Source organism: Monodon monoceros, unplaced genomic scaffold, assembly GCF_005190385.1.
Source record: "Monodon monoceros isolate NGI ecotype Baffin Bay Population unplaced genomic scaffold, NGI_Narwhal_1 Super_Scaffold_15, whole genome shotgun sequence".
Taxonomy (NCBI): Eukaryota; Metazoa; Chordata; class Mammalia; order Artiodactyla; family Monodontidae; genus Monodon; species Monodon monoceros.
The window spans coordinates 33,511,244-33,535,211 of NW_021703771.1; the positions used below are offsets into that span (position 1 = coordinate 33,511,244).

The 23,968-nt window shown below is 34.8% G+C and overlaps 1 pseudogene; it reads left to right on the forward strand.

The window, feature by feature from the left end:
• The first annotated feature begins 13,746 nt into the window (after window positions 1-13,746).
• On the forward strand, window positions 13,747-14,603 carry LOC114895879 (annotated as a pseudogene).
• Window positions 14,604-23,968: the final 9,365 nt, after the last annotated feature.

A 23,968-nucleotide genomic window follows, 5' to 3' on the forward strand; every position in this document is an offset into this window, starting at 1 on the left:
GACTTATGCTGTTATTGACTTGGGTTGTCATTGATTAGCTCACGTATATATGTATATATATATATATATATATATATACACACACATATTTTTATATTCTTTATATGAGTATATATGTCTGTGTGTGTGCAAGTATGTGTAAACTTCAAAATAAAATTGTTAGAGTGTAACAATTTAAAATATATGGCCATCCCTTTCTAAAGAAAATAATATTTGTCTTGTGAAATAAAACTCTAACAACATCTTATATATTTCTTTTTTTAGATGTTTCAAGTAAAGACATAAAGGTTAATTATTTTTTTAAATGTCTTAGAAATAAAACATCTAAATATTCATTGCCAGTAGCTGAAATATTTGTCTTAGCTCTCAGTTTCAGTATTGGTCCAATATGTAAGCACTGGTAGGTAGAAAAATCTTCACAAACAAAAGTCTTTATGTACAAATTGTGTGAGGTCATATAATAGAAAATATGATCATATTGAAGGGAAAATTTACATTTACTAAAATGGTAATCAAGGAAAAAATTAAAATTAAAAACAAATATATCCAGATTTAAGATGTACTTGATGATTTGATTTCCTTATAGCAAGAAATCTTTCATTATATTATCCACTTATTAACAGAGAAAGATTGATACCATTGTTCAGAAGTGTTATTTTAAATGGCATCTTAATTAAGATAAAACTTACATTATTAAATTATTTTTTCATAGTGTAGATAATTAGCAAACTATTTCCAGCTCTATTGCTCTATCAGCTTTGTATGATGTCAACATAGCTTGGAGGCAGAGCCTGGAGAATGCAACACGAATATGTTTACAATTACACTCATAAACAGGGAGTGAGTGACCTCCTCACATTCCCTGATAACACGGACCATCCAACCTCTCTAAAGGAGACACCAGCAGTCCTGAGATGGAGCCTAACAAAAATAGCATGGGATGAAATTCATTATGAGGATGGAATTTCTCAAATAGATGCTGCATCCAGGCCAGTACACATTTGATGTTTTAAACGTCCAGGTTAAGACATGGGGTGAACAGTCTTGAGCAATCTGTGATGGTGTTCTCCAATAGGAGAAATTAGAGTTTTCTTTCAGAGAGGGGACACAGTTTAAATTTGAAGACTGCAACAATGGTACTATAATAGAAGTGGTGACCAAATCATGGGAGAATTTTAGAATAGGCCTTTAAGAATAGACATGTGTAAAAAAAAGTCTGTCATCTTGTTAATATGACCTCTTTGTAATTTTTGTCTGAATTGTGAGAGTGAAAGAGAAGATAAACCAACTGAAATATAAGTTGCACCAAGTATGAAAGATGGCACAGGATGACATAGTATGAAAGAAAGTTTTTCACCCATGGTGAGAAAGATGGTGAACATAAGAGCAAAAAGAGAGAGGCTGATCCCATTATCATTGTGGTATAGTTTTTTCCATATAAAACCAATCATACACCAAGTTGACAAGAACCAAACTGTGGAAAGATAGATTAATGCCCAGTTTTTAGTAGAACCCACAGTAAAAAGATGAATACCTATTGTAGCCAGCTTTGGGTTTTGTCTGCTTTTTTGTTCACATTGAATCTAGCTCATAGGTTTGTAGGGTTACAAACACATAGTAGGCTAGATTTCCCTAAATGAAAGGTAGATTTAAAATAATTTCATATATATCTCTAACAGTTAAAAAATTAAAATTTATTCTAAATGTCAATAAAGCATTCAATATGAAAATGAAATTTGATCAATTAAAAATAGAGAATGTAGTCACAACCAATTGTGAATGAAATTCAATTGATAGGGTCCAACTGATGTTTTTTCCCTAATTTATTATTAGGAAAATAATATTCAGTTCTTATAAGCTTTGATTGCATAAATGATATCTCAGACTTTGAGGTTGTTGAGAATCTTCCAAAGAAGATCTAAAGTTTTGATAGACTTTTTAAAACTATCTTATTTAAATAGTCACTAATTCAGAATCATTTTATGAATTATCTTTTTCTTGCATCATTATCATAATTTTTTATGAAACAACTTTGAATATGTTTTGAAAAGAAATAAACTCTACTACTGACTTTCATATACACAAAAGCAAGATTAGATCATATCTTATCATGTATCGATCATGTCTTATCAGGTATCATGACTACGCAGTTTGCAGTTTTCAGAAGTTAGAATAAACAACATTACATCATGAACAGTGATAGTACAGCAAATAGAACCACTGTTTGACTTCACAATCATATAAAAGATTATCTGTAGAAATATTTGAATTATAGTGAAGACTTTTCTGTGATTTCCTTTAAAAACAATTTTCCTCATGCTTGTTTTCCTTGTGTTTTTAAATATTTCCAAACCACTTCATTCCTAAGGCCGTTAATTAACTGTCAATAATAACAAACACTTCTCCCTCTCTTTGTAGTGAGATCACAGTGTGACAGCTATATGATAGCATTTGAATTACAGGAAAATGAAGTAGGTTGTCTATAGTCATATAGTGCAAAAACTAAATGGATTATGAACCCAGAAAAAATATGGCTTCGGAATTCATGCTTTTATCACCTGTGATTGTTCATCTCATTCCATGTGTTAACTTGGCTATGTTATGACACCCAGATATGTGGTCAAACATTATTCTAGATGTTTCTGTGAAGGTAATTTTTAGATGAAATGAACACTCAAATCAAGATGGCCTTGTCCACTCAGTCAAAGGCCTTAATAGAAAAAGATGCCGTTTCTGGAAAAAGAGGGAATTTTGCTGGAAGACTGCCTTTGGACTCGAACTGCAGCTCTTCTCTGGGTCTACAACTCACCAACCCACCATGCAGATTTTGAACTTTCCAAGCCTCTATAAATGTGTGGGACAATTCCTTAAAATCGCAATCTCTCCCTTCCTTCCCTCTCTCTCTGGGTCTCTGTGTCTCTCTTTGTCTTTATCTCTTTTTCCTCAGCATCACTGTAGACCAGGGTTGATGTATCTTATGCTGCTCTGAAATTAAGCTCCCTGTTATCAGTGGGAATGAGAGCATTTCAGAATAGCTCAGACTAACTGGCAACACTTAACTGTAAGAGGTACGTACAATGAATGTGATGGATAGAAAGGACAGAATATAATCCACAGCAACCTGACCTACAGGGATCTGTGGTAATTTGAAGAAAACATGATGCTTCAGGATGCAAGACAGATGTGGACCCCATACAAATATTTCCTGACATATAATACCAGAAAGATCTCTGGCTGTGCCAGTTTCCAGATGTAAACAACTTCTGAGACCTAGAGCTCATTGGTTTAATGGGAGGCTTGGTCACCTTGAAGAAAGGCCCTATAATCGCACAGGAAGCATATACCATACTGGTCAATAATTTTTCTCCAAAGGAGCTGACAGCTGTTTCTTATAGTAACTAAACACTAGGAAAATTGAATACTCAGATCTTCACAGGGCTACTGGATGCAGATTTTAAGCCGACACTGAACTGATACCAGGAAATCCAAAAGTCATGAGCCCTCCTCATCACTTCACCCCCTGTTTAGAGTGATAATTCAAATTCCAGTCCAACTCCATCTCATAATTTTTCCAGTAGGTCTGTTGAGCTAGGCTATTTCTATGGTCTCTGAATGCATGATCAAGATGAATATAGTTAAGTGCTCTCAGAATCTGATTTTGTTTTCTTGACTTGTGGATTTCAGAGCCATTATTGTAGAAAAGGCTCAACAGAAATCCATGATACCTCTTACCCCTCTCAAAATAGAGTACCAACAGCAACACTCAGTGAAAGTGCACAGTACAGTGCCAACGTCACAAACCTAAAGGATGCAAGGATGATAGTCCCTGACATATCCCCACTTAATTCAATACTTTGTCCCCTGAAAAAGCAAATAGATCAAAGCAGATGACAGTGGTCTATTCTAACTTTAACTATGTGGTAGCCACAATCATAGCTGCCCTAACGAATGTAGTATCTTACTGAAACATATCACACAACCCTGAACCTTGGCAAATGGCTATTGGTGTGTTGTTATCAACCCCTACCCAGAATGGGCATCAGGAGCCATTTACAATCCTTTAGGACAGACAGCAGCACACATTTACTAGCCTTAGAGCTATATTAATTTTTCCTTCTCTGTCACAGTAAAGTATGAAGAAGGCTAGATCCTGTAGTCAATGTGCAGAACATCATGTATGTCATCCATACTGACAAAAACTGAATCAATTTTGGGGCTTTGAGTAGGTCAATAGCAAGAGAGGAAACTGTATCCATTTCAAATTATGGTACTAAGTAGTACTGTCACTTGAACCATATGGCTTTGTAGATGCCATCATGCTAGAAAAACATCTACAGAAATCAGGGTACCATGTGGATATTTATAGCACAGACTTCTGGGATTCTCAAGCAGTGTCATGATTTGTGCAACTGAGCATTATTCTTCAATTCAGTTCTTGGATCTATCATAGACTCATAAGCCCTTGACATTAGCCTTGAATCTTTTGGTGACTAGAGGACATGAAGATGCCCACAATGAAATGCATATTTTCTGAAATACCAAATAATAAGTTTGAGTAGACTTAATACCAATTCATCATACAATGGAAAGAGAGTGTTTGAGGTATAGCTCAGGCAATTAGAAAGGACAAAGTATATTACATAAATAGGTGTCCTAGACTCACATGTCATCTAAATCTGTTGCATTGATATTTATCCCTCACACTTTACAGGTAGTTCCCTAAGACCAGATATCAAAGAAGGAAAAATTCTAGGTCCATTTAATGGCTAAGTTAGTTCAACATATTGGTGTGAACTAAATATACTTTTTCAACATTATTGGTCTGGAACCTAGGAATGGAAATTATAACAGCCCCTCTCAGTGACACATTGGGGAATTTATCCCCACTATTTTAGACTGTGTTAAAATTTTATTTTTGACTTAATTCCTAGGTTTTAATTTCTTGGGGCTTTGATTTGTTGGAGACAGGCTTTTCTACTTGGGAATACAGTAAAGGTTCAACTAACCTACACCTGGTTACTTTGGACAGTTTGCATCAAAAATCTGAAGGCAGACAAGTTATTCCTACTTTGATAGAGGTAATTGACTCTGATTTTCATGATGAAATAGAGCTGTTGCTATTAAATCAGGAGAAGGAAGAATATGGCTGCATCTCTGGAGATTTACTGGTGTGCTTGTGCATGGTTCCATTTATGGAGATAACCATAAAGAGAAAATTATAAGCACCAGGAACTGGCAACAGCACAGTTACCTTGGAGAAAGAAGTCAGGGTCATCTTACTGGGCAAACTACTTATTAGCAGAAGTACTGACTGAGGTTGTAGGAAATCTAGAATGAGAGGTAGAAGAGAGAGATGATATATATAAACTATGGCCACAGGATGAACTGCATACAGGAAACTAACTTCTCAACGGTTTCTTCAATTATCCTCTTTTTTAAACTGCAACTGGCTACAAGTATCAGTGAATCAGTAAGTAAAGAGAGTGGATCTGAATTTTGCAAGCAGTGAAATGTAGCAAAACATAATTACTGATGGTTTCCTATTCCAAGTACTGGTATGTATCCAACTAAAAGCATAACTGACAGTGACAATTTATGGTCTATAAGTGCCTGAGAGCTGACAATCCCAGGAGAAGCCCTCAAATAATGAAGGAAGGAGGTGATGGGTAAATACCACAACTTTTTTGACTTTAGGTGGGATAATTCTGAGGTGAATTTTATAAGTCTCTCCAAGGGTCACTAGTGGGATAAAACCCTATTTTTCCAATGTGTTAACTTAATTACTATCATAACCTTGAATGACTATATCGCTCCCCTAGTCCCTCACTGTGCTCCTGAGATGATTTCTAAATAAATTATTTGCTCTATACATGTCATTTTGGACTAATAGGCTTAGAAAACCATCAAGTGAAAATGTCTCTCTAAAAAATTCTTCGGTAGATATAATTGCTATAGGGAGCATAATCTACCTAGAAAACTGAGAGAGTTGAACTCCTTTTCTTGAAATTTTTTATTAGATTGGATTAGATTAAATTCCCTTGACTTGAAACTGAAACTCTATCTACAGAGGGATAGAGATATAATAATTTTTGACCTGTGAAACAAAAGGAAATCAACCTAACCTTCCAAAATAATGTTATTAAAGTGTCCAGAGATTAGATAAATATATGCAAATATCTTTATGCATTAAACAGAAAATTTAATGGAAAATGATTCCCCATTTCAACAGCAACACCAACTATAAAATACCTAGAAATAACAGTAAAGAACATTGTTTAAGATCTGTATAAAGAAAGCAGCACAATTTTATTATTACAAAAAAAGTCTAATAAATTTGAGTTAGGTATAAGGAAGAACCTATATTTCAGAATGGGTGTACATGGTGTATGTGAATCGTAGTTTCACTATATAATAAAACTTAAGGTTACCAGAAATCTGATTATTAAGACTTGAATGACTGGCCAAGAATTTTGGATTTTAGTTTGGCATCTTGGGAGTCGGTTTTATCATTTCTGAATTTTAGAAAGGTTTGGCATTACATAGTCTAATTTGGAATATCAAGAAGCTACAGTAGGTAAAACAAGTTCTATGTGACAATTACATAATTATTATTGGTATAGATACTAAAAAGAGATTTTATCAATACTAATAAGAGAAGCTGATAATAGAAATATTATTTTAAGAAGGCAAAATACTCTGTTTCAATTTTCCTAAACCAATATGTGTGTGTGTGTGTGTGTGTGTGTGTGTGTGTATAAAATTTTAAATGTAACCATTATTGACTATTTGGCTTTTTCTCTAAAGCTCATAATGGCCAGCTCTCCAAATATATTCTATGGCTCAAAGACTACAGTCTTGCTATGGCTATTGATAGTTCTGATATCCAGAATAGTATGGGTGCCCCTGCTTTAGCAGAAAACTGCCAATCCCCTCAGTATCTGTGAAGATCTCAGAACTGTTTTCTCTTCTCCTGATGTGATTATGATTTTCTTTAAATTGGGGTAGGTGGAAATATGTTACCAATGAAGAATTGAACATTCTACTTCATTCCTAACTAAGAATTTCATTTTAACACCATCTTTGCACATTAAAAATTAAAATAAAATCCCTTGAGGGTAAATAAAAGATGTCTGGGCAGAGATAAAATGTAAAGCATTTGAAGATGATTCTAAAATTCGGGATTATGTATATATGTATAAGAAAAATCTGGTGCAATGGCAATAGTCCCTTTGAACTTGCATAGAATAGATAATTAAAAAAATTTTTTTAATGAATCCGCAAATTAGATTCAATTTTCCAGATAGTCAACAAAGTAAAGCAGCACTTTCCACATTGTGTAGCTTTCTTAGGTATACATGTGATTAATACATATAACACCAAATCAGTTAGAAGTGTTCATTCAATTATTAGCTTTTGTGATACACTGAAAAATATTTTCCATAGAATAACATTTGAAAATTTTAAGTCTCTTTGACTATTTTGTTTCTAAAAAATAAATGCCTATATTTCTGCTCTGACATGTAAATAGTGTGGATGTTAGCACTTCCATCCTCATGATAAAAAATGCTAAACAAGCTGAAAAACAACTCAGAGAATTGAGGTCAAAGGGCAAGCTGCTGCCCACAAACCTCAGATAGACTCAGATATGGAGAATCACAGAAAATCACAACTTACTTGGAGCAGAAGCCACTGCTGGCACCAGTACAAGTAGGCAGACTTAAACTGTAATTGAAGAACTGCTGGCAGCTCAGTGTGGAGTATCTTGAAAGTTATGACCTCTGGGGATCCCAGTGTTAGGCAGGCCACCAAAATTCCATGAGTTTTACCTTCAGGATCCCCACCAGCTTCTCACTGTGAAAAAAAAGAAAGGAAAAAAAATCCCTTAGTTCTTCCTGTGTATAGTCTTGATTACCATAACTTTATAATAAGATTTGAAAGTGGGTACTCTGAGTCTTTCATATTTATTTTTCTTTCCTTTTTCTTTTTTTTTTTAATAAATTTACTTATTCATTTTTGGCTGCATTGGGTCTTTGTTGGTGTGCATGGGCTTTCTCTAGTTGTGGCGAGCAGGGCCTATTCTTTGTTGCGGTGTGCGGGCCTCTCATTGCAGTGGCTTCTCTTGTTGCAGAGCACGGGCTCTAGGCACATGGGCTTCGGTAGTCACAGCAGGCAGGCTCAGTAGTTGTGGCTCACAGGCTTTAGAGTGCAGGCTCAGTAGTTGTGGCACGTGGGCTTAGTTGCTCTGTGGCATGTGGGATCTTCCCGGACCAGGGCTCAAACCCGTGTCCCCAGCGTTGGCAGGTGGATTCTTAACCACTGGGCCACCAGGGAAGCCCTATTTTTCTTTTTGAAAAGTTGTTAAGGCTATTCAAGGTCCAAAAATATAGTGGGAATTTGACTGGAATTCCATTGGCTCTATACATCAAATGGGGAAGACTAGTATATTAGTGATATTGAATCTTTAAATCCATAAATAAGGGTTTTTTTTTCTCCATTTAACTAGGAATATTTTTTTCTTTCATCAGTATTTGGAATTTTCTTTATCCTGTTTTACTGAAGTACAGTCGACTTATAACATTGTATAAGTTTAAGGGGTACAACAAGATGGTTTGATATATGCGTATGTAGTGAAATGATTACCACAATAAGTTTAGTTACCATAAATCACTTCACATACTTAAAATGGTTCATTCCTGTGATGAGAACTTTTAAAGTCTAGTCTCTTAGCAATTTTCAAAGATACAGTACAGTATTGTTACCTACAGTCATCATGTTGTACACTACATCCCCCAAACTTATTTATCTTATACCTGGACATTGTACCTTTTGACCACTTTCATCCATTATCCTACCCTAAGCCATACCTCTGGCAGCCACCATCTTGATCTCTGTTTTTATGAATTTGTTTTTTCAGATTCCATATATAAGTGAGATTATGCAGTGTTTGTCTTTCTCTGACTTATTCCATTCAGCATAATATCCTCAAGGTTCATCTATGTTGTTGCAAATGGCAGGAGTTCCTTTATTTAATGGCTGTATAGTATCTAGATCTATATATATATTCATCTGTTGATGAAGTTGTTTGTTCTATTCTTTTTTTATGGACGAGTGCTAGCAACACTTCTTCCAGATCTCTAAAATCATGGTGGAAGATGGAAATTCATATATACATTTTATTTAGTTTATGAATCAAGATTGAAACATTAATGTAGCTCATCAGCCACATATAACTGGATTCAATAAATTTTGTCTATTAGGATAATTTTTCCTTTTGTTTACTTTTATATGTAATTTATTCCATGAGTTTCACTTATGTTGCTGTAATATCTTATGGTTTGCAAAGTAGGAAGCCTAATCTTAAAATATTCCTGTATGGTAGGAGTATTCCCATTTTAGATGAAGAAACTGATGCTCAAGGAGGAAAAATTTTTGACAAAGTTTACCAAGAAAACATACATTGAAGTTTGAAAATTAGCTAGTGCTTCCAAAACCCATGTCATTGTTCCATACTTATTCTGTGTTTTATGTAACAGTGCATTGTAAACATTACAATAAAAATGAAGATTGAATATATAACAACATGTTTATAAAATTAATATACAATTAATTAGCAATTAGACTTTATATCTGTGTTATGAGTGCTTTGGGGATATAAAACTCTTCATGGATAAGAATAATCTAATCTCAATATCAGAATATCATTCTATGTATCATGAATATTGGTATCAAGCATGATATATTTAAATGAATCTCTATCAATGCGAAATTCTTTGTCATTGACAAATGATGGGCTATATAGGAAATTAGTATTTAGGAAATAAAGATATAATTTAAAAAATCCTTGCTTTCTTACTAGGGAAAAAAAGGTTGAAGTAAACCGTAATATTAAATTATTTTAAGAATTAATTAAATAGATTACTAAAAATAAAAAATGGAAATACTTTCCTAGAATTTTATTCTGAATGTTCTTCTAAATTGAAAATATATTACTATGCTAGATATCAAGCTTCCAAGGAAAGCACTTAACAGTTTCACATTTCACTGACTAGTGTTTGAGATAGTTACTTTAAATCATAGCAGGACACGTGGAGTTAAATGATTTTATCTTGGCTTGAGAATTAACCAACAGCTGAACACTTTACCTGCAATCTCATTCAATGTGATTTTAATGGACTAGCTCATGGTGGGAAAATGCCATCACAATTAAAATGAATCTCTTAGGTTTATAAATCCTTGTAGAGACTAACTCAAGAAGGATATCAACAGAGGTTACAAAGAATATTTCAAACTTGAAATTGTCTGTAATACTCTGCATATGTGACATTTTTATAAACTCTTACAGTTTACTATATTTTCTATTTTAATACGCAGTAATCATCAACTAAATATTACATGCATATTTTAACAAGTGCTATAGACCTAATGTTAATGCTCTTACCTTGAAGAGGATTATTTGTAGTTCAAGGCTTTAAACTACTCTCTAGTATGTAGAATTCTACACTGAATAGTTTGCCCAAGTGTTCCGAAGCCTTTGACTTTGCAAGATATTGCCATCATTAGCATCAAACTTCTGGATCAGAAACAAAAACCACAAGCCCTATGTTGTTCATCTATGTTGTTGCAAATGGCAGGATTTCCTTTATTTAATGGCTGAATAGTACCTAGATTCAGCCATTAAATAAAGGATTCTAGAATTAACAAAATCATTGAGGCAGGTTCTAAACAATTTTTTTCTCATTAAAATTTTAGCATTATTTATTTCAACAGAGTGTTTAAAATTGTTTTAATGGCAGTGGTGTTGAGAGAATCAATAGATATGATATCAATAGATTTAAATGAAGAAGTGGTTGAAAATTCATAAAGATTACCTTGGTAATAACACAAAGGCAGGAAAGACAATAAAGACACATTGCTAGAAGTCTAAATCTGAGTTATCCTAAATATTTAATTGGAAAGATACTTGAGACTATAAAGATAGAAGGTCTTGGACGAGGATAAGAAATGAGGTACAGAATTAAAGGAGGTATTCTCAGATTCTTGAAAGTGAGTGCCTCCTTAAATTTTGGGTCCTAGGCTCTTGCCTTGCCTCACCCTAGTCCTGAGCAAGAAAAGTTGAATTAAATACTACACAGATTTCCCAAGTTTGGATATTTCAAAGGACTCACGAGGCTTCCCAAAGCATACTCACATAATGCTCTTTATTTAAAGTGAAAGTATCAATAAGACACAGCAATAGAAAGAGAGTACAGGCAAGTTTTGGAGGTCTGAAATATATTCAGGTACAATCTCCCCAGAATCCTTAATGCACATGGGCCAGGCTTCAACATCAGTTGAGGCATCAAGATCTGTGCAAGGAATCTGGGTCTCATGAGCACTCAAGGCAGAAGTAAGGAAGGGGGATTACACATGTCTGGCAATGTAGTTAAACATTGCCATATCTCATAGGCTACACCAGGTAAAAACCATCAGTAAACCAAGCCCTAGGAGTGTCTAGGAGATCTTTAGACTTTAAACTACACATGATAAATCCCACAGAGCTTACCTTGGTCAAAGCCAACCTCCAGTATCCCCAGAGATAAGGATAGAATTTTCCCAGACCAGCTGAAAATCAGCTCTATCCTACACATACTCCAGTATGACTCCCCCGACCTTAGGGCTTCTATGCAGAAACATTTTAACAGATGCCAGCAGGATTGCAAATTGGTTTTAAACCAATCTTAAGCATGCATGTGAGATCTTGATAGTCCTAGATGTGGCCCAAGGCTTATATCAGGAATAAATTAAAGTAATAATAACTGACTACAGGAATTTGAATTCTCTGGACAGTTATCAAATTTTGCCTTTTCATTACTTTTGGTCACTTCTTCATACCTTTTACATGTACTACTGAAGAATTCCAAATTTGAAAAGCTGCATTATGCTTAGCCATCTGCATTATGTTCAATGTTGAGCATTCAGTGGTTTGATCCTTAGAACAGGTTTCTTTGGAAAATGTTTCCAAAATCATATATTATCTTTGAACTCTTGTATGTATTTATTTGTTTTAGTAGGTAAAATGAAAATAAAGAAATTAACCATAACCAATTTAAAATGGTTAGTAAACAAATAGGGTGAAACATTTAAATGAAATAGCACTGTTTGTAAGGTAATAACACATGTGGAGAGTTTAAATGCAAAAACAGAATGCCATGAGAATTTCCATATTGTTTATGATCCCTGATTTCCAATATGATATATGTAAACATGCTCTGAAAAGTATTTTTATGTTCTTCTCTACATCACTAAGACAAATTAATGAAGATACCACATTCCAATTTTGAAAGTAAAGTATAACAGTATGATTGAAACTACTCTGAATTTATATTTTATTCATAGACTGCCTTAAGAATTATTTTTATAAGCATCTGTTCAGATATATTTTTACTTTTTATTAACATATTCATAGAGTAAAAAAAATTTTCTGTCAGGAAAAGTTTTATCACATAAATGTATATAGTATCAAAGTACACATTTATTATTTAAATTATAGTGAGGTTACTAAAGCAAAAATGCAGACTTGGAAAAATGTTTTGAAATTACATATTTCTATAAAATTATTTAAAGTAATTGAAGTAGTTCTTCAACATTAAAATGATAATTATTTTGTTCATTTAAAAAAAATACTACATAGACATAGGTATATATAACATGATGGAAAATTTCATTGATATTATAAAATCAGAGTATAATGAAAAAACTACAGAAATACACAAAAACAGTAAATTATATTATAAATTCCTGGTGAATGATGTCAATAAAACCACAAAAATGTTTTGGAATCCGGAGGATTTGAAATGACTCACAAATGTGTAATAATGAACTACTCTTAGAACTATTCAAACACTAAATATGTACTGCTTGTTAATCATTTATTATAGTTTTAATTTAAATTTTTTACCATTTTATTTTAAACCTCATTGTCAATATTGGGTAATGTCTTATTTAAAGATGAAAAAATCTTTAAGTTTTATAATTTTCATTAAAAATTTGAATCTAAATTACATAGCAGAGAAAAAAATTGGAAATATAATTAATTTTTTTCATGAGATAAAAGTATTTCTATTAATGTTGGAAAAAACTTAAATAGGAACTATAATATGTTGATATAATTTTGAATTATCTGAGTTATTTTATTTAAATAGTGCCTCATCCTTTCTCAGTTTTCTAGACTTGATTGTTGGGGGACTTCAATGGAAGAGGAAATTATGCATATTATCCTGTTAAGTAAAATAAAAATGTATAACATAATACTATTTCTGTCAATGGATTTTAGACAGTTGGTAGTTCAGGTTTAGTAGCAACATATTAATTCATCAGTTTTTTTTTAACTTTCCTACATATTATTCCTTAACATCTGGAAAAAATTTAAAATCTATCATAGTAAATATTGATATCTAAGAATGTCTTTTAAATTTGTTACCAAAAATCTTTTGTGTGCCTCAGTGTGTTAGTTTTATTATGCCCATGAATAGATTAAATCTGTATACTTAAAATAAAATTAAAGACAAAATGGTACAGAACTCCTGAACTGTGGAGTTTTTAACTTTATAAACTACCAAACATACAAACTGCTATCAACTGCCTTTTGTATATAAGATCTGTAAAAACTGCACTCCTTATAATAAAGCCCCAAATCCTCCTCTCTATGACTAGGATAAAACACTGAATTGAGACATGGTTAATGTATTAATTTGATGAATAGAATTTATGCTAATCTCACTCAATTTTGACCTGCGGCTACTTGCGGGGACATGGAAGAGGGGCAAAATCAAGAAACCTGGAATTGTTTTGCCATTTAAATGAGTATTCCTAAAAGGTGAAAAAGTGGAGAAAAGAAAGCCTAGCTGAATGTGACAGAAAGACCTGGACACAGTGGTGCTGTCCCTGCCAAGCGCACCAAGCCCCACGTACTGCTGAGCCAGTACCCAGAGAAGGAAGTGAAGCGCTGAGGTCAGTTAACGTACAATATGTACCAGGACACCTGACTGCCTCAAGTAGTAAGGAAATCCTGAACTTCACTGACAGTGCAAAGAGCCCACCAGCTCTCCAAGCACGATGCTGTGACCAGCCTGTCCACCTACAATGTCCAGCTGGCCCGGAGAGACAAGGAGAACACCATCTCAGGTCCCATCCATGACACTGTCTCTGTCTCCCACCTCCAGTATGATGCCTTGCACCTGGTGGGACTGAAGAGCCCAGGACCCCGGCATTTCTTCAGCCCGAGTCTGTCTGTGGAAAGTTCCAGAGGCCTCAGGAAAGGCTTCGTGTCCAAGAGCGGAGTGGGGCCTGTGGAGGCCAGCTGCCTGGTGATCCTGGTTCCTGTTCTGCCAAGTCTTCCACATACTTTATGTGGAGTCCACCATGGACTTTCAGGGCAGAGCAATATTGGAAGGTGTCTCAAAACCTACCACCACTTCTGTCCCATCACAAAAATGACTGGTTCTCCCACAAAAGTGAACATTAGAGGATCCCATGAGGCTGAGGCGGGCACCTTCCTAGGTAAGTGCACGCACAGGTGGCACCATGCCTGGCCTCCTGCGTATGGACATCGCCAAGTGCCCTGACCACCAACGAGAGCGCTCAGAGCGCTGGACCCCTAGCTGCTGACGGCCTCTGCACTGACACAGTACACCCGGCTTTCCTCCCAGGAGACCCAGCAGTTGGCCGCCCTGGGGCCCCAGTCCAGAGTTTGCCATCCACAAGCGGCAGCTCAATGCAGACAACCACAAGTTCCTGCTGCTGGGGCCGAGGCCCCTCATCCCTCAAAAGGACAGCTAGTACTTGGAGGACTTCCTGGAGACCACCAGGGTGATGGACAGTGACTGCATGCATCATCACGGTAGGGGCAAGGCCTGGGTGCTTTGCCATCCCTACCCACCCCCTTAGTCTTGGCCCATCCTTCCCAGGAAGAGGTTCCTGTGACCTCTGTGCATCCACACTTCCTATCCCTGGGCTGGGCTGGGGGCTGGGCGACAAACTCCAGGCACAGATGTCCCTCTGCTGTTAAGGAGCACTTTTATATTGAGAAACAATATATAAAGCAATATAAAATAACTCATTTATGATCATATTAAACTAAACTTTGCAGATATTTTCATTTCCTGCTACATTGACTGAAATATTCTTTCTCCTGCTGCCTCATTTTAGAAATCCTTCCTTATTACTCACATCCTCCATAAAATATTTTGTAAAGATACAGTGCTACATATTTCTAATTACTTTATTCAAGAAGAATTCTTTGGATACCAGTTTTGTGTGAGGAGGGTTCATGTAAGAAAATTTTCTGATAGTCTCATAGGTAATGTCACAATTTTGGAGAAATATATATTTTGTTGACTTGTTCATTGCCTAAAAATTTAGATGTTGGCAGTAAAAATTCTTTATTTCCAAGTTAACTGACAAAAAGTCAATGAGATTCCTAAAGTGCAGGGTTTTGGGTAGAGGTAGAGGAGTGATGTTATAGTGAAAGCTTCCTAGGCTCATCAAAAATTATTGTACTAGTCCTGACTTTGCATAAATTAATACACGAACAATAGAAAGTTCTAAACCAGACTTTTACATCAAGAAATAGTTCATTGCACTATGTAACTAAACATTTTATTATTGGCTCAATCTATGATTAACACCAGAAGAGATCCCACAGAGTGGAGTAGACATAAAGTGTATCTACTCTTCTTTGCTAAGATTCCTTTCTACATCAGAAAATTTGTGATAATTTATCATCAGAAGATGATGGGCCCTTTACTGATACTTTCATTAAAATCTACTAAGGATTCTTTTTCTCTAAAATCAAGCAAAATGGCTTTAAAAGAGGCAAAACTGTTATTCCAAATGGGCACTGTGTGTGTCCCTCTCCACAAAAGGCCATTCTCCAAATTTTCCAAATTTCTCTGAAGGCAAGGAAGGTCATGGCTTGGGAGAAATGATAGATAAATGAAATTCATAACGAGGCTCCATACTCCTATGCCTTTACTCAAGACTGCTAGAAAATTATGTGACTCATTAACCTCTCTTACACAGGGCATTCTTGTTTTTATCTGTACTCTTCACTTGTACCAGCAGATCCCCAGATTTATAAGTTTGAAAGAGATAGAAAGCTGAGTAAAACTGCTAGTTTTTTTAGTTTATAAACAATTGTTATTTCTTCTTCTGATATTATTTTCAGTAGATAATATCAAGTGCTCTGGACACATTTCTTTCAGATTGAAAAAAATAAATAACACACACACACACACACACACACACACATATATATATATACACACACACACATACATACATAGATACATGCACATGTGAGATAAATTTCTATTTTTATATGGTTTTGAGTTAGGAACCTTGTTTCTTTAATATTGAAGTCTTTCCTCTGTAACTGTTTATTTTATATTGTCATTGCAAGTAATCTAAAGGACTGATTTTCAAAAATTCCTCTGGGACAACACTAAACGCACCAACATTTGAATTATAGGGGTCCCAGAAGAAGAAGAGAAAAAGAAAGGGTCTGAGAAAATATTTGAAGAGATTATAATTGAAAATTTCCCTAACATAAGAAAAGGAGTAGACACCCAAGTCCAGGAAGCAGAGAGAGTCCTATACAGGATAAAACCTAGGAAAAACACACCAAGACACATACTAATCAATCTAACAAAAATTAAGTTCAAAGAAAAAATATTAAAAGCAAAAAGGGAAAAACAAAAAATAATATACAAAGGAATCCCCATAAGATTATCAGCTGATTTTTCTGCGGAAACTCTGCAGGCCAGAAGGGAGTGGCAGGATATACTTAAAATGATGAAAGGGAAAAACCTACAACCAAGATTACTCTATCCATCAAGGATCTCATTCAGATTCAATGGAGAAGTCAAAAGCTTTTCAGACAAGCAAAAGCTAAGACAATTCAGCACCACCAAACCAGCTTTACAACCAATGCTAAAGAAACTTCTCTAAGTGGGAAACACAAGAGGAGAAAAAGATCCACAAAAACAAACCCAAAACAATTAATAAAATGGTAGTAGGAACATACATATCGATAACCTTGAATGTAAATGGATTAAATGCCCCAACCAAAAGACACAAGCTCACTGAATGGATACAAAAACAAGACCCACATATATGCTGTCTACAAGAGACCCACTTCAGACCTAGGGACACATACAGACTGAAAGTGATGGGATGGAAAAAGATATTCCATGCAAATGGAAATCAAAAGAAAGCTGGAGTAGCAATACTCGTATCAGATAAAATAGACTATAAAATAAAGACTGTTACAGAAGATAAGGAGGGACAGTACATAATGATCAAAGGATCAATCTAAGAAGAAGATATAACAATTATAAATGTTTATGCTCCCAACATAGGAGCACCTCAGTACATAAGGCAAATGCTAACAACCGTGAAAGGAGAAATTGACAGTAACACAATAATAGGAGGGGACTTTAACACCCCACTTACACCAATGAACAGATCATCCAAACAGAAAATAAATAAGGAAACACAAGCTTTAAATGACACAATAGAGCAGATAGATGTAATTGATACCTATAGAACATTCCACCCAAAAGTGGCAGAATACACTTTCTTCTCAAGTTCACATGGAACATTCTCCAGGATAGAGCACATCTTGGGTCACAAATCAAGCCTCAGTAATTTTAAGAAAATTGAAATCATATCAAGCACCTTTTCTGACCACAACACTATGAGATTGGAAATCAATTACATGAAAAAACCAGAAAAAACAAAAATATATGGAGGCTAAACAGTGAGCTACTAAGTAACTAAGAGATCACTGAAGGAATCAAAGAAGAAATAAAAAAATACATTGAAACAAATGACAATGAAAACACAACAACCCAAAACCTAAGGCACACAGGAAAAGCATTGTAAAAGGGAAGTTCATAGCAATACAATCTCACCTCAAGAAACAAGAAAAATCTCAAATAAACAATCTAACCTAGAGAAAGAAGAACAAAGAAAACCCAAAGACAGTAGAAGGAAATAAATCATAAAGATCAGAGCAGAAATAAATGAAATAGAAAGAAAGAAAACAACAGCAAAGCTCAATAAAACTAAAAGTCTGGTTCTTTGAGAAGATAAACAAAATTGATAAACCCTTAGCCAGACTCATCAAGAAAAAATGGGAGAGGATGCAAATAAATAAAATTAGAAATGAAAAAGGAGAAATCACAACTGACAATACAGAAATACACAGGACTATAAGAGACTACTACAAACAACTACATGCCAATAATATAGACAACCGTGAAGAAATGGACAAATTCTTGGAAAGGTACAACTTTCCAAGACTGAACCAGGAAGAATTAGAAAATATAAACAGACCTATCACAAGTAATGAAATTGAAACCATAATTAAAAATATTCCAACAAACAAAAGTCCAGGACCAGATGGCTTCACAGGCGAATTCTATCAAACATTTAGAGAAGAGCTAACACCAATCCTTCTAAAATTCTTCCAAAATATTGCAGAGGGAGAAACACTCCCAAATTCATTCTACAAAGCCATGATCACACTGATACCAAAACCAGAAAGAGATATTGCAAAAAAAGAAAATTATAAACCAATATCACTGATGAAAATAGTTGCAAAAATCCTGAACAAAATGCTAGCAAACAGAATCCAACAGCACATTAAAAGGATCATACACCATGATCAAGTGGGATTTATCCCGAGGATGCAATGATTCTTCAATATACGCAAATCAATCAGTGTGATATACCACATTAACAAATTAAGGAATAAAAACCATATGATCATCTCAATAGATGCAGAAAAAGCTTTTGCTAAAATTTAACACCCAATTATGATAAAAACTCTCCAGAAAAGGGGCATAGAAGAAACCTACCTCAACATAATAAAGCCCATATATGACAAACCCACAGCAAGCATCATGCTCAATGGTGAAAAACTGAAAGCATTTCCACTAAGATCAGGAACAAGTCAAGGATCTCCACTCTCACCACTCTTATTCAACATAGTTTTGGAAGTCCTAGCCCCAGTAATCAGAGAAGAAAAAGAAATTAAAGAAATACAAATTGGAAAAGAAGAAGCAGAACTGTCACTATTTGCCGATGACATGATACTATACATGGAAAATCCTAAAGATGCCACCAGAAAACTACTATAACTAAGCATTGAATTTGGTAAGGTTGCAAGATACAAAATCAATGCACAGAAATCTCTGGCATTCCTATACACCAGAAACGAAAATCAGAAAAAGAAATGAAGGAAGCAATCCCATTTACCATTGCAACAAAAAGAATAAAATACCTAGGAATAAACCTACGTAAGGAGGTGAAATAATTGTACTCATAAAACTGTAAAACACTGATGAAAGAAATCAAAGATGACATAAACAGATGGAGAAATATACTATGTTCTTGGATTGGAAGAATCAATATTGTCGAAATGACTATACTACCCAAAGCAATCTACAGATTCAATGCAACCCCTATCAAAATACCAATGGCATTCTTCACAGAATTAGAACAAAAATTTTACAGTTCATATGGAAACACAAAAGACCCTGAGTAGCCAAAGCAATCTTGAGAAAGAAAAATGGAGTTGGAGGAATCAGGCTCTCTGACTTCAAACTATACCACAAATCTACAGTAATCAAGACAGTATGGTACTGGCACAAAAACAAAAATATAGATCAATGGTACAAGATAGAATGTCCAGAGATAAAGCCACGCACATATGGGCAGCTAATTTACGACAAAGGAGGGAAGAACATACAACGGAGAAAAGACAGCCTCTTCAATAAGTGTTGCTGGGAAAATCGGACAGCTACATGTAAAAGAAAGAAATTAGAACACTACCTAACACCATACACAAAAATAAACTCCAAATGGATTAAAGTCTTAAATGTAAGACCAGACACTATAAAAACTCTTAGAGGAAAACATAGGAAAAACACTCTTTGACATAAACCACAGCAAGATCTTTTCTTCACCCACTTCCTAGAGTAACGGAAATAAAAACAAAAATAAAGGAATGGGACTTACTTAAAAGCTTTTGCACAGCAAAGGAAACCATAAACAAGACAAAAAGACAACCTTCAGAATGGGAGAAAATATTTGCAAATGAAAATACAGGCAAAGGATTAATCTGCAATATATACAAACAGCCCATGGAGCTCAATATCAAAAAAACAAACAATCCAGTTAAAAAATGGGTGGAAGACCTAAATAGACATTTCACCAAGGAAGATATACAGATGGCCAAGAGGCACATGAAAAGATTCTCAACATCACTAATTATTAGAGAAATGCAAATCAAAACTACAACGAGGTATCACCTCACGCCAGTTAGAAGGGCCATGATTAAAAAATCTAGAAACAATAAATACTGGAAAGGGTGTGGTGAAAAGAGACCCCTCCTGCTCTGTTGGTGGGAATGTAAATTGATACAACCACTATGGAAAACAGTATGGAGTTCCCTTAAAAAACTAAAAATAGAACTACCATATGACCCAGCAATCCCACACTGGGCATATACCCTGAGAAAACCATAATTCAAAATGAGTTACGTACCACAATGTTCATTGCAGCACTATTTACAATAGCCAGGACATGGAACCAACGTAAATGCCCATCTACATTTGACTGGATAAAGAAGATGTGGCATATATATACAATAGAATATTACTCAGCCATAAAAAGAAACAAAATTAAGTTATTTGTAGTGAGGTGGATGGACCTAGGGTCTGTCAGGCAGAGTGAAGTAAGTCAGAAAGAGAAAAACAAATACCGTATGCTAACACATATATATGGAATCTAAAAAAAAAAAAATGGTACTGATGAACCTAGTTGCAGGGCAGGAATAAAGAGGGAGACATAGAAAATGGACTTGAGGACATGGGGTGGGAGGGCGAAGCTGAGGCGAAGTGAGAGTAACATCGACATATATACACCACGGAATGTAAAATAGTTGGCTGGTGGGAAGCAGCAGCATAGCACAGGGAACTTGGCTCGGTGCTTTGCGATGACCTAGAGGGGTGGGATAGGGAGGATGGGAGGGAGGCTCAAGAGGGAGGGGATGAGGGGATATGGGGACGTGTATGCATATGGCTGTTTCACTTTGTTGTGCAACAGAAACTAACACAGTATTGCGAAGCAATTATATTCCAATAAAGATCTATTAAAAAAAAATTCCTGCATTTCTGTTATGACATTCTATAACACTTTCATGTACTAGTGTGAATCATGCAGAAAATAGATTTAAAGAAAAGTACTGGTACCATATGTACTGCAGTGCCATGACAAATTAAGCCATGGCCATAGATGACACAACCTTGTCTAACCCTAAAAGGAGAGTCATACACTGCAGGAGAGCTTGAATAAGACCCTGTGTTCAGGTCAACACAAAATCATTTTAACTATTAGGAAACAGGTTCAAATATCACAGTCAATTAATGATGACAGAATAACATCATTGGTCATTTACAGAGGACTGCACACACTGTGTTAGAATGTCAAATTGAGTTTTTATTTAGCATTTTACTGTATTACAAACGAGTTTCTCAATTTTCTTAAGTTTTCTTAGTTGCAATTTTCATTTTCTCATAATTTCTTGTTTAGTAGTACTATTTTTGGAAGAACGGCAATATTTAATTTAGGCCATTTTACTACTAGCATAATCGACCCATGAAAAGATTTTGAAGTGCAATATGAAAAATTCCTTTCAATAAATAAAAAAACTCATGAAATGTATAAACTGAGGAAGAAAATGTTAATGAAAACTTGATTGCTTGAACAAAACGTATGAAAGTAAAAATAAACTAAAAAAGGAGATAACTTTAAACCTTAAAAAATCTTCAAGCCGACCTAAAATAAATAAGATATAGAGGACAAATGCAAAGCTTGGACTTGCAAATACACAAGAAATCCCAACAAAAACCATACATTTGATCATGAAGATAAACCATTAACCTACAAACAAGAAAAATCTTACAACACATATTCACTGACTAGAATTCACTAGTATTACATTAGGATTAACAACAAAGGGAAAGCCAAACAACAAAATCTTCCAACTCAGGTATTTAATGCAAGTATCAGGCAAAAGCTAAATATGTATTTTATATAAAAATGAAATCAAAATAGAGTTTAAAGTTTTTGAAATAAATAAAACTTTATTGCAGAGCTTATGTGGAAATTTAGACTTAAATATCTTTATTGAAAAATAACTAAAATAACTCACAAACGCATTAACTCAAGGAGTTAAAAAATATGACAAGATAAACCTTAAAATTAAAGAAATATGAACATATATTGACACGAAGGAAAATCACAGGGTATAACTCATCAACAAAACCAAAATATTTTATCAGAAAACCTGTATAAATTAAGCAGCTGCATAGATATTTATGAACTAAGAAAAGGGTGAAAAAAATAAATATTTCAAAAAGGAAAGCGGATAAATGTAAGACAATGAGATTTTAAATAAAAAATTATAAAATGTTTACATTAATAATCTTAAAATAGAGATGAAAGGACTTAATTTAGTGAAAAATATAAATTAAAAAATTCCTGAAGAATAAGTAGAATACATGCATATATTAATAGTTTTGTAAGATCATTGAAAATAAATTAAACAAAAATTCAATACTTAGATTTGTGGTTAGGATTAAAGGAACAAACCACGGTTCGTGAGGCCCCTAGGAACTAAAACCTGAAGAACTCCATTACCTCTCATAAGTGAAAGGTAAAAAGAATTGTATTATTGGATCCTGAGAAAAATTCAAGTCTGAAAAATAAATCCCTTACCAGGAGTTGCAGCCACTGGAAGAGGAATGGATCCTGCTAAAATTGCAGCCCTAGAAAGAAGAATCAAGGAAATAAGTACACTTGATTCTCTTGTCAGCCTCTTCCATTAGCCAAACACAAAGAGCAGCCAGAGTGTCCGGAAAAAAGTCATGCAATCAAGAGATGTCAGCCTCCCTAAGCCTAGAATAGGGAACGGAAGGGCAGAGAAGTCTCTGAAGCAGCAAATGGAGAACATGTTCTTCAATTGCACAAAAAGTAGTCCAATCAATCTTGAATATTGGTAGGATAAACTTTGGATATGACATGTTCCTTTTTTTTTTTTTACATCTTTATTGGAGTATAATTGCTTTACAATGGTGTGTTAGTTTCTGCTTTATAACAAAGTGAATCAGTTATACATATACATATGTTTCCATATCTTTTCCCTCTTGCGTCTCCCTCTCTCCAACCCTCCCTATCCCACCTCTCCAGGCGGTCACAAAACACCCAGCTGATCTCCCTGTGCTATGCGGCTGCTTCCCACTAGCTATCTATCTTACGTTTGGTAGTGTATATATGTCCATGCCTCTCTCTCGCTTTGTCACAGCTTACCCTTCCCCCTCCCCATATCCTCACGTCCATTCTCTAGTAGGTCTGTGTCTTTATTCCTGTCTTACCCCTAGGTTCTTCATGACATTATTTTTTTCTTAAATTCCATATATATGTGTTAGCATACAGTATTTGTCTTTCTCTTTCTGACTTCACTCTGTATGACAGACTCAAGGTCTATCCACCTCATTACAAATAGCTCAATTTTGTTTCTTTTTATGGCTGAGTAATATTCCATTGTATATATGTGCCACATCTTCTTTATTCATTCATCCGATGATGGACACTTAGGTTGTTTCCATCTCTGGGCTATTGTAAATAAACAAGACCAAAAGACAACCCTCAGAATGGGAGAAAATATTTGCAAATGAAGCAACTGACAAAGGATTAATCTCCAAAATTTATAAGCAGCTCATGCAGCTCAATAACAAAAAAACAAACAACCCAATCCAAAAATGGGCAGAAAACCTAAATAGACATTTCTGCAAAGAAGATATACAGACTGCCAACAAACACATGAAGGAATGCTCAACTTCATTAATCATTAGAGAAATGC